We start from the raw sequence: 12,762 nt of genomic DNA, 5'->3' as shown, positions 1-12,762 counted from the left end.
CAGACCAAGGAGGATAAAGGAAACCCCCCAACCACGGACCACAGCCACTTCGAGGCGAAGTGGCATAGAGGGGGGGTGATGTCAGGGATCGGCCCCTGACCCCGCTGTCAGGGCACCCAACCACACCCCAGAACCACCTTCCCAGACCTCCCCATTCCTACATACCTCTCACAACTTCAGCCCGCATGTGAGCCCGCGGGAAAAATCACGTGGGTTAAGGCGAGCAACTCGCCTTAACCCATGTGACACCTTTTCCGAGTCGCGGGAACATGCTCGGCTTCTACCCGGAGTCATGTTATGAACTGTACAGTACACTTCCTTTTTATAGTAGCCAAGCGGGGAATAGGGAAACTTACCCTTCTTCTCAACTCAATCCCCGCTTAGGCAAGTTGTAGTTACCCTCTGTAATACATGACAACTCAATCCCCGCTTAGTCCCTTCAGTGAGTTTGAGGAGCTAAGGACCGGGTCTAGCGCCCAACCACCCGGAGCACCGCACACACCTAGGCCTGAGGTCGGGCTATCCCTGATCGAGGACCGAGCCCTGACACTAGGCTGTGTTTATATACATGTGGTTGAGGCCACATGGGAAGCACCATGTCATCTATGCACACAGCCACATCCGTCCGGGTACCTCCGTAAGAGGTCCTAGGAGCGTCCGGTATGCAGGAGGTCATCTGGTGTGTCCGGGTCCGGGCGTGTTACACTGCAGCCGGGTCAATGGTACATTGATACAAAGGAAGTCGTCCATGTGATAAGAAAAGAATAAAGAGGAAAGAGAAAGGAAAGAAGAAAGAGAAGAGTAAAAGGGGAAGAGGGGGGAGGTCGGGAGGAGCAGATGGTGGGGCACCGGGCGAGGTGGGGCCGGGTCAGGCAGGTGTGCCCTGACAAGTGAGCAGGGAGTCCTCATGGGGGATAGGGCTGAGGTTGGGGCTTGCGCTCACGCTCGCATAGTGGGAACAGGCTCGGGCGGTATCGGGATGGGCCAGGAATGGGCCGGAATGCACAGCCATGACAGCCGTCGATCTCCCCATCCACTTTGCTACCGGCGATGTTACCCTGACAACATTCTATGTCACCCCATTGGATGGCTCTTGTGCTATCGTCCTGGGACACAACTGGCTCGTCTGCTACAATCTGTTGGTTGATTGGGCAAAGAGCAGTATATCTTTCCGGACGTCTGAACAACCCAGGCCGACCCCCCAGAGCTCTCCTGTAACCCCGCCGGGTGTAGTCCCTCCAGCAGACACACCGGTCCCTGCCACCAACACGCCATGTAACCCCGACCACCAGGCCCCTTCCATCGAGTTTGTTAGCCCAGCAGCATTTGCCTGGGCCACAAAACTTGACGGCTCTGTGACGTTCAGCCTGAGCATCCCATCTCGAGCAAGCGAGCTGCGTGCAACTGCGACCTCCGAGCCTGCCGACCTCGATGCCGTACCAAAGGCCTATCATGAATATGCTGATGTGTTTAGCAAAAGCAAGGCTAACACTCTGGCACCACATCATGAATTCGACCTGAGGATCGAGCTAGAGGAAGGTACACACCCCCCGTTGGGAACCTTGTATTCCCTATCCCCGACCGAGCTTGAGGCCCTTCGAGCATTTCTCGACGAGCACCTAGCTACCAGCTTTATTAGGCCGTCTTCGTCGGCGCACGCCGTGCCAGTGCTCTTTGTCTGCAAAAAGGATGGTTCACTCCACCTTTGCGTGGACTTTAGAGGCCTCAACCGGATAACCAAGAAGGATAGATACCTGCTGCCACGCATAGCGGACCTACTGGACGCCCCGAGCCAAGCCAAAATCTACACAAAGCTCGATCTGCGGCACGCATACCATCTTGTGCGTATCGCCATGGGTGATGAATGGAAGACCTCCTTCTGCACCTGCTATGGCTCCTATGAATGGCTAGTCATGCCATTCGGTCTCACCAACGTGCCTGCAGCGTTCCAGCAGTTTGTCAACTCCATCTTCGCCGACCTCCTTGACGTCTGTGTCATCGTCTACCTAGATGACATTCTCATATACTCAGAAGACAAGGCCTCCCACAAGGAGCACATCCGAGAAGTCCTCCACCGGTTACGACAACATGGCCTCTTTGCAAACCCGAAGAAGTGCGAATTCCACACAGACACCATGGAATACCTCAGGTACATCCTTTCCCCCAATGGGCTAACCATGTCCACAGAAAAGGTTAAGGCCATCCAAGATTGGCCCAAACCCCGTAAGGTAAAGGACATCCAGTCCTTCCTAGGATTCGCTAACTGCTATCGGCGTTTTATTCACGAATATTCTGATATTGTGGTACTGCTGACCCGACTCACCCACAAGGGAGTCCCCTGGGTGTTCTCTGACGACTGCTGCGTGGCGTTTCAATGCCTAAAGCAGGCCTTTACCTCTGCCCCCATCCTAACCCATTGGGTCCCCGACGCACCGATCATCATCGAGACAGACACCTCTGATTATGCAATATTGGGCATCATCTCCATCCACTGCCCAGATGATGAGATATGCCCTGTTGCTTTTCGGTCAAGGACGCTGACGGTGCCGGAACTCAATTATGACACCCACAACAAGGAGCTTCTAGCCATCTATGAAGCCTTTCGAGGATGGTGGCACTACTTAGAGAGCTCGGGAACACCCATTGACGTGGTCACCAACCACAAAAACCTGGAATATTTTTGCACCACGAAGCTCTTGACCCACCATCAGGCATGGTGGTCAGAGTTTCTATCCCAATTCAACATGGTGGTCCGTTTCTGCCCAGGAAAATTGGGCACGAAACCGGATGCGTTGACTAGATGGTGGGACGTCTACCCCAAAGAGGGGGATAGGGACTACGCTCGCATTAACCCTCAAAACTTCAGACTGGTGTTCATGCAGGAGCAGCTCACGTCCTCCCTAAGAGCTACATACCTCGCTGAACCCATCCTCCGCGCAAGCTCCCTTGTTGACGTCGACGCTATCCATAAGGACATCATCACCACCCTTCCCCTTGACCCTGCCATAGGATTCCCGCTGGTCTAGGGACACAGATGGCCTCATAAGGCTAGACAACCGGATCTATGTCCCAGACACCAACGACCTCAGGCTTCGTATACTGAGATACAAGCACAACCACCCACTCTCTGGGCACTTTGGATGGAACCGTACCTTGGATCTTGTCTGCTGGGAGTATACCTGGCCGGGTGTGCGCACCTATGTCAAAGACTACATGTCTTCCTGCACCGCTTGCGCCCGCACCAAAACTCCCTGCCACAAGCTGTACAGCCTGCTCAAACAGCTCCCAATCCCCAAACGCCCGTGGCACTCCATCTCCATGGACTTCATAGAACACCTTCCCACCTCTTCTGGGTACACTGCCATATTGGTCGTTGTTGACCAGTTGTCCAAGCAGTGCATCTTCGTACCATCTATGGACACCATCACAGCGCCGGATTTGGCAAAGCTGTTCTTACTCCACGTCTTCTCCAAGCACGGCATTCCCTCCCACATCACCTTGGATAGGGGATCCGAGTTTATCTCCCACTTCTTCCACTCCCTGGGCAAGGCCCTCGATATATGGCTACACTTCACCTCGGGATACCACCCTGAAGGCGACGGTCAAACTGAGCAGATGAACCAAACCCTGGAGCAGTATCTCCACGTTTATTGTAACTACCAGCAGGACAACTGGTCGGAACTCCTGCCCCTCGCAGAGTTCGCCTACAATAACGCCCCGAATGCTACCACAGGGGTTTCACCATTCTTCGCCAACAAGGGGTATCACCCCAACCTTGCTGTCCACCCCAAGCGAGATCTGACCTCAGCGCGAGCACAAGAGTACTCAGTCGATCTTGACTCCCTCCACCAGTTCCTCCGTGAAGAGATGACCCACGCCCAGCAGCGCTACCAAGGCCCTGCAGACACTCAATGGCTCCCCGCACCGCCGTTCGACATCGGCAGCTCAGCGTTCGTCAAAGCCAAGTATTTCCACACTACTAGGCTGTCAGCGAAACTCGCCGAGAAGAACCTTGGGCTGTTTGAGATCATTGCGCAGCCAGGTTCTCATTCACACACACTCCGCCTCCCCAACACCATGAAGGCTGTGCACCCAGTCTTTCATGTCTCCCAACTTGAGCCCGCAATACCCAATTCCATCCCTAACCGGGAACAGCCTCCGCCACCGCCAGTTGAGATCGACAGCAAACTCGAGTACGAGATTGCCAAGATCCTGGATTCCAAGACTGACCGATGGCACAGCTGCAAGCTGCTGTACCTGGTACATTGGCTTGGGTATGAAGGCACTGACGAGGAAACCAAGTGGCTCCCCGCTACTGAGCTGGAACATGCCTCAGATCTCATTGCCAATTTCCACGCACGATATCCGGCGAAGCTGTCACGGCCGTGCATTCCGGCCCGCTCCCTGCCCGTCCCGATGCCGCCCGAGCCCGTTCCCGCTATGCGAGTGTGAGCACGAGCCCCGACCCCAGCCCTATCCTCCATGAGGACTCCCTGCTCACTCCCCTGCTCGCCCCTAGGCTCCCCTACACTTGGCCGACTCCCCCACTGCTGCACCAACCTCCCCACCTGAGTCCGCCTCTGGCACCGTGCCCAGCGCAACTCCCCTACCCTGCTCACTTGGCCCCAACAGGGCCGCTATCATCCCCGCACCCGACTCCGGCCCAACTCCGAGTCCGGCGCCGCTACGATACCATTGCCGCTATCACGGCCCTACGCTCTTTCCTTTATTTATCTGTTATTGTTTGTTTTGACCCTCAGTCATTGCTGGCCGCTATGCGGCCAACCCCGCTCCTTATTCTTGTTTGCTTCCGGACCCTTCGGCCTTCGGCCCGGGTCCGCTTCCATTCATTCTTTCTTCCTATATATATCCTGTATGATACTTTATTGTACCTTAGTGTTAGACACTGATCCGGGGTCAGGCACCGAAGGTCGCCGATGCGGACCGCTAAGGGCCGCGATGGCCGCAATGCCTCAGACAAGGCCCGAGGGTAGGGCATTTGGCCTCAGCAACTCTAAAGGGAGTGCTGTGCCCCCTAGTTGTCTCTTGGCCCTCATTTCGAACTTACTGGGGCTGCCTTGTTGGGGTCAGGGCTTGGGGTCGTGGTCAAGTCGATATTAGAGCTAAGGTACAATAAAGTATCATACAGGATATATATAGGAAGAAGAAATGAATGGAAGCGGACCCGGGCCGGAGGCCGAAGGGTCCGGAAGCAAACAAGAAGAAGGAGCGGGGTTGGCCGCATAGCGGCCGGCAATGACCGAGGGTCAAATCAAACAATAACAGATAAATAAAGGAAAGAGCGTAGGGCCGCGATAGCGGCGATGGTATCGTAGCGGCACTGGACTCGGAGTTGGGCCGGAGTCGGGCGCGGGGATGATAGCGGCCCTGTAGGGGCCAAGTGGGCGGGGTAGGGGAGTCGTGCTGGGCACGGTGCCGGAGGCGGACTCAGGGTGGGAAGGTTGGTGCAGCAGCAGGGGAGTCGGCCAAGTGTAGGGGAGCCTAGGGGCAAGCGGGGAAGTGAGCAGGGAGTCCTCAGGGAGGATAGGGCTGAGGTTGGGGCTCGCGCTCACGCTCGCATAGCGGGAATGGGCTCGGGCGGCATTGGGACGGGCGGCTAACGGGCCGGAATGCATGGCCGTGACACTTAGCTCTAATATCAATGTGACCATGACCCCTAAGTCCTGACCCCAACAAGGCAACCCCAGTGAGTCCGAAATGAGGGCCAAGAGACAGCTAGGGGGCACAGCACTCCCTTTAGAGTTGCTGAGGCCAAATGCCCTACCCCCGGGCCTTGTTCGCAGCATCACGGCCATCGCGGCCTATAGCGGCCTGCATCGGCGACCTTCGGTGCCGACTCCAGATCAGTGTCTAACAGAAGCTGGGACCACAACATGCTTGACAACAGAGGATGGGATTGTTAATCGGTAAAGGCAGAATCTAACAACAGAGTGGAATAGGAGTCAGAGGTACTAGTCTCAGCCTGCCCCACTCTCTCCCCACCCAACCTTGCACCCCGCTCCTCAGCCTCCACGTGTTCCCTCCTCGACCGCATGTCCATTAGGCGTCGTTCCTCAGTATTGGTGATGTATTCGAGTAGGTGGCCCGCTATAGCGGTCAGGCCCATCAGAGTCTTGTTCATGGCCAGGATTGCCTCGTGGATTCGCGCAAGGTGATCCTCAGTGGAATGTTCCCCCTCATCTGTTAGAATGTGCGGATTCGGACGACTCCGGAATGGAATCGGAGACTTAGCGTGGAAGGACCTCGGCCTCAGCAACTCAGGCGGAGCACTGTGCCATTGCTGGTTGTCCTAGGGGTCCCTAATTTTGGATCTAGCAGAGGGAAAGTCTCTTGGGGGAATTCAAGTCGATTTCGGACTGAGGTTACAAGTTACTAGGTACATTGTATATAAGGAGGGGTCTGGAATCAAAAGGAACAAGGGTAAGACGAAAGGAGACAAAGGGAGATGGAAAGAGGAACAACACCGAGGGTCAAGTGTTTGACTCAATGGTGTTTCCCAAAGGAGGAATGAAGGGCCAAGGCCCAAGGAGGAAGGAAAGAGGATGGGAGTCGGGAATGGCTAGCTGACTGAATAGAAGGAAGCAGCAGCCCAAATAGGAATGAGGGAGAATAGCGGAATTGAAATGGACAATGCAATAGTTGCAAGGTCCGGAGTAAGTCCGGAAAGTCCGAACTCGGAGGTTAAACTCCGGAATATTGGCAAACATAATTAAATGGAATGAGCTAACCAATACAATGGGTATAAGCGGAGGTGGGGTCAAAGTCCGAGGTCGGAGCTAGAACCGGAGGTTCCGGAGACAGAGACGCAAACGGGATTCCGGAGCGGAGGTCCGGAGTCAGGAGCATAGGTTTTGCATACTCATCTGGAAGGTGTCGAGGTTGGGGTCGGACCCGGAATGTTCTGGAGTCGGACCGAAGGTGGTGTCCAAGCCAGAGGTGGGGTAACCTCTTGGGAGTCGGCAAGGAGAAGGTGACGGAAGGGAAGTAGGGCTCCAGAAGTCGGAGTTCGGAGTTCCGGGAGCCCGGAGCGGAGGTCGGGATTGTATGGATATGACATCATCGTCCGATTCGTCATCATCCACTTCCAACACCTCCGTGTCCTCCTTAGGCCCCTTCACTTGTGGGCGCTTTGCCACGGGTGACGTCCAGTCCCCATGTCAACACTTCTGCTTCAGTCTCTGGCACTCGGCACAAACACCACGATTGCCCATACCCAAGATGCAGGCAACCTTATGCTGGACGCAACGATCGCAAGGTGGGGGATCATCTCCTGCTGTAGATGGTCAATTACTGGCTGCAGGACGCTGTGATCGAGATGATCAGGATGATCAGTAGCACCCTGCGCCCCCGATCAGTTGACCAGGACTACTCACCTTCCCCATCACCGACTCAGCCGTTTTCCTTTTCTTCTTCTCCTCTTCTTCAGCAGTGAGATGAGCTGCCGCTAGTCACTCTGCCTCGCGGCGAGCCTCTTCTGCGCGACGCAATTCCCCATGCAATCAGCCTCAACCTGGCGCCGTCTGTGGTGTTCCTGGCATTTCTGGAGCATGAGCTCCTGCTCGTTGCCAGAGTCGTACTGGAGGTCTTCAATTTTCCAGGAAGAGAGGTCCATCGTGTGAGCCTTAGGGGGCATCTTGGGTTGTGACAGCAAAGTTAAGTCCTTTTGTTCAGATCTGTCAGAAACTGTATTCGAGGTATTCGCGGGAAGTGGAGCAGAGTATGGCGGCATGAGTGGACACTTAGCTAATGAGCTACTCCATTGCAAGGCATCGTGGTGGTTGGGACTTCGGCTTCAACAACTTGGCTGGAGCATTGCGCCACGCATTCTAGGCTGTCCCGTATTTCAAGTTAGCAGGAGTTACCTTGCGGCGACGTTGACTTAAGCGGAGATGGAACTGAGAGGCAAACTTAAGATGAGAGTACTTGGGGGGAATTCTAGTCGATATTCGAACTGAAGTACATCGACAGTGAACTGTCATATCCATCCCCGGCCATCGACTTCCGATCCCTCCGATTCCTCCGGTCTACTTCCGCTCCTTCTTCACTAACCTTGGAGCTCCTGTATTCCGCAATCCCCTCGGTACCCCTCGATGGTCACCACCCCCTCCTTTCAATTTATTACCTACACCTCCCTAAGTACGGAGCCCCGAAGGCTTCCGGACAGCTCCGACGTCCGCTAGCGCACTCCCGCCTCCACTGGACAATACACTCGCTTGCCCTGCAAAGCCCACCTTTGGGCCTATCCCTCCTTTCTGTTTCTGGGTTATCGCCTGCCTTTCCGTTAACCCCGTAACCTGACTTGTCGGTAATATTCAATTGGCTAATGTCTAAACCCCGTTAGCTCCGCTCCACTCATGTCAGGGACAGCTCCGAAAGCAGCAAGGTCCCGGCGTGCGGGACTCAGTGGGACGAGTAGCGGCTGTGCATAGCGGCGATCTGGTCACGGGGTGAGTGTCCCTGACCACTTAGTCTGAAGTGGGAATGTGAGTTATTATTAGAAGGGAAGGCTACACTACTTGCCTGAAGTGGGAATGTGAGAAGAAGGCTACTTCTTCAGTTCCCACTCCAGCTGTTATTATATACATGCGGGATCGGTCACGTGGGGCGCGCCACGTCACCCTCGCACACAGCCATGGCTCTCCGGGTGCCTCCGCAGGAGATCCCGAGAGGGCCCACTGTGGGTGCAGGGTGAGCACGGTGGCGGTGGCGGCGATATAGGAACGGTGAGATACAGGAGGGGGAAATGGGCATGCGCGCCGGTGATACATTGAGCAGCGGGAAAGGTGGTCCATGTGAGAAAGAAAGAAAGAAAGAAAGAAAGGAAGAAAGGGGGAAAGGAGAAAGGGAGAGGGAGAGGCGGTGCAGAGCGGGGGAGCGGAGCGAGGGTCGGGCGGGGCATGCCCTGACAACTCGGCTCCACCATTTGCGGACCCACCCTCGTTGTAACTATAAATACTTAACTTGTACATAGGTTGCACTCCAGTAATAAAATCGACTAGAGTTTACCCTCTTCAGTTCTGGTGGCCAGTTAGTAAGTTAGGGCATGGACGTGTTTACTTGGCACAGCGCTCCTGGCATAAGTCGCTGAGGCCAAAGCCCTCCGTCACGGAGACACTCCCTCATCTCGATCATGTCTCTGACAGTGAACTACAAGTATAAATACGAAAGGAGAACAGAGAAGGGGCCAGTCGGTCCGGCGCAGGACGGGAGCGGGATGGCAAGTACTAAAAGAGCGATGAGGACCAGGGAAATGGAACAGAAGAAATGAATGGGACAGAGGACGGCGAAGTTGGGAGGCAGAATGGATAGCCCGACAATCTAGGCGCCAATATGGTGGCGGATCAGAATGCCAATATACGAATAAATCAAATGTCAATAAAGGAATAACCAAGTGTCAATAAAGGAATAAAGCAAATGTCAACAAGGAGCGGATCAGCGGCGACAACATCGGCCACTAGTAAGTTAAGCAAATGAATAAGAATAAAATGATATCGGCCAAATGGCTGAGGAGCTCAAGTGGTGGTGGGAGAAAGAAGGAGGCGCCACTATGGGGCCGTAGACGGGAACCACTATCGGCGCTGCTAAGTGATGGAAGTGGTAGAAGGGTGGGGACTTTGCAGGGCCATGACAAGATCGCCGTCGGAATCAAACCCAGCATAGGCTGCAGGATTCTCACATGCCCATGGGACTTCAAGGGTTCAGTCCCAAGGGGGGGATACTGTCATGACCCGGCAATTCCCACAGTCAGGTGACCACTCCCCACACCTTCTCCCTTCTCCGCTTCGACCCCATCAACTCCACTGCCCACCCGATGCCGCCTGAACAAGCCCATCACCCCTCCCTGTTACTGCTACCTGTTCCATGGCCCATCACAGGCCTATGAGTCATTCCTTATCATGCTTGTTTTCTTGATGGCCGTGCATGGCCGTCCTTCTCCCATGCTCTTTGTTTGTTTTCGTTCCTTCTTAAGCCCGCCCGCAATCTCCATGAGATCTGGTGACTTATTTCTATTCATTCCGTTACACTTAAATACCGGTTGTACACTACCTCGTACTGTAGTTCGAAAATCAACTAGGGTTACCCCCTGCACTCCCTGTCTGACTCAGTTGCACCCTCTGCCCTCTGAAATATCAGGGCCGTGTCAAGTACAAGCCGCAACGCTCACAAACGAGTCGTTGAAGCCGAAACCCCGTTTCGCCGCAATTGTCATCCCCGCCCTTAATGGGCTGTTATGCCAGAGTAGCAGACCTTAACGGTCGCTGATGGCGAGTCATGGTAATGTTTTCCCATGCCCTGACAAGTGGCCCCAATGGCCTGCTGGTGCCAGGTGCAAGGTGGGATTGGGTTGCTGCCTTTGAGCGCGCATGCAATTGGACCGTGGGAAAATGAAAAAATGGTGACGTGGCAAGGAAGGGAAGGGAAATAAGAGTGTTGCATGCCTGTCTGAGGACTTAGAGCAAGGAGAGAAGGGGGGCTGCCAATTACTGCCTTCCAGGACTTCGAAGGGGTGCCAAGTCCGACCTTAAAGATGGGTGCCAGACTGGACTTGTGGGCCCAACACAAAACTTGAATGCCACACACCAGCCTTACAGTGGGCACTGGGTTGGACTTTCGAGCCCAAACAAGAATAATTGCCACACACCAGCCTTAATAGTGGGCACCAGGCTGGACTTCTGTGCCCAAAGACAAACTTGAAGAATGCCATGCACCGGCCTTAACAGTCGGTGCTGGGCTGGACTTTAGTGCCCCAAAACAATGCCGTGTAGGACTTAAAAGGATGCCTGGTGTACAGGACTTAACTAGGGGTCTGGGTGGATCAGATAGGATCGGATTGGGATCACAAATCCCGGATTGGATACCCTCCTCAATGGTCCATCCGAATCCAGCAGATGAAAATCCAGGATCATCCAGGATCATCCTGGATACGCCAGCATCTCAAGAAACCAGTTGCATTTTAACATTTATTTACAAATCCTCCTCAAATAAGAGCCATGCACGAAATTGCATCAAGGACTCAATAGTTGCCGCACCAAGAGATGCACGACACAAAGAAATAAGGTCTCGGCCCCCATTAAATGACCATTCTACCAGTATGGATCCACCTAATTGCAAATGCCACCTCTTGTGTAAGTGTTTAAATTGTAGCAAGGAAAGAACTTGTGCATACCGGGAATTGCGAGCACATCACAGGCAATAGGTGTGAGAGTTGGGTAAGAGTGACCATTGGCTTTCCACCATTCTAAGGGGCTTGTCTCCATTGGACAATGGGCAGCACGGGTGTAATGTTGCAGTTCATCTTCAGCAGTCTCCTGCTGCAATGGTGATTCGTCCCTGATGTCACCGAGGATGTCAGCATCATCAAAAAAACTTGATGGTTCCCTGTTAACACAAGTGTTGGACAAGAGTATGGTTTCCCCAGATGCAGGAGGGAGGTGGAGATTCTTCATATGATTAATTAGGCTCTTGTGGCAATCTTTAAGCCATGATTCCGAAAAATAGTCACTATTTCTTGGGTTCTTAAACATTCGGTTGTTGAAGCGTGGGTCAAGGACTAGGAGAATTTATTTAGTTAGACATAAGAAGACATACATGGAATACTTACTTGTTGAAAAGAGTAGTATTCTGACTCAGCCGTTGATTTGTCATAAAATTTGTTTAACTTCGCCTCACTTGCATCCAATCCAGCCTGAAGGTATGGATTATCAAGGTGTCTGAACTCATTTCTTGCATCATTTACTGCCTTTATAAGCTTTAAGAACGTAAATAAGCTGTAGCTCAAGGTTGGATATTTTGAACTGGATAGAATTGTGGATGCATCACGAAATTTCTATTCACCACAAGAAAATACATCAAAATTGTGATAAAGATTGACCAGATCCTGACAAACATACCTGAAGCAGTTTACTCAGCTTGTGGAGGAGGGCCCACTCAGATATGCAGAGACGGAACTGAGCATATGCAGTGGTGTGCTCAGACAAGTAATCAAACACCTTCAAAATCTTAAGATATCAAGGAATATGGCTAGAATGAATAGCGGCCTCACCTCATGGAGTTCATATGCACACTCAAACATGAAGTATGTGCTATTCCATCTGGTCGGCACGTCAAGGATGGGAAACTTGTCGGCAATTTCAGGTCCGGAGCGATCTAAACTAGCATTCACAGCCCTGATGGTAGATTTCCAGAGTTCCCAGCGCTGTGGAGATGCATGGACATATTTCCCAGCAGCTCGTATCTATAAGTTTTGGGAGAGTGACGGGGAGTGAGCTACAATATTATTCTCATTGATCACATGATGCTCACTTGCTTTATTGCTGATGCCACACTGGCACCATCCATCTCCAAGTCACTATCCCCAACTCCATCTTCAGGTTTCCCTTCTAGTTCTCCTCCAGTACCCACTAGGCTCTCTGCCAGTTCCTCTGAAAGATCTACTGCCACATCAACATCTCCGGCTTTGACATTCTCGTGCCTCACTGCATGCACATGCACAAGAACCTCCATAGCAGCCAAATGAATGATATGGGCAAGGCAACGAACAGTTGACCGGTCTTTATCAAGGTCTGAGAGTGGATTAGCCTTGCTTAATCGCCGGATTAGGTGGTCCATCATTGGTTGGATGCATTATCACTCGTCACAGAGATGAACTGTAAGGGTCATTTGTGAAGCTGAAGACCAGGGCATCAAACTAACTCACCTTCCTCTCTAAATTTAGCTCTTTTAAGATTTCGTGAATAGCCT

Source organism: Cantharellus anzutake (genome assembly GCF_015039405.1).
Source record: "Cantharellus anzutake strain C23 chromosome Unknown EI90scaffold_125, whole genome shotgun sequence".
NCBI lineage: Eukaryota > Fungi > Basidiomycota > Agaricomycetes > Cantharellales > Hydnaceae > Cantharellus > Cantharellus anzutake.
The sequence above is the reverse complement of the archived record's forward strand: the minus strand, read 5'-3'. Positions refer to the sequence as shown.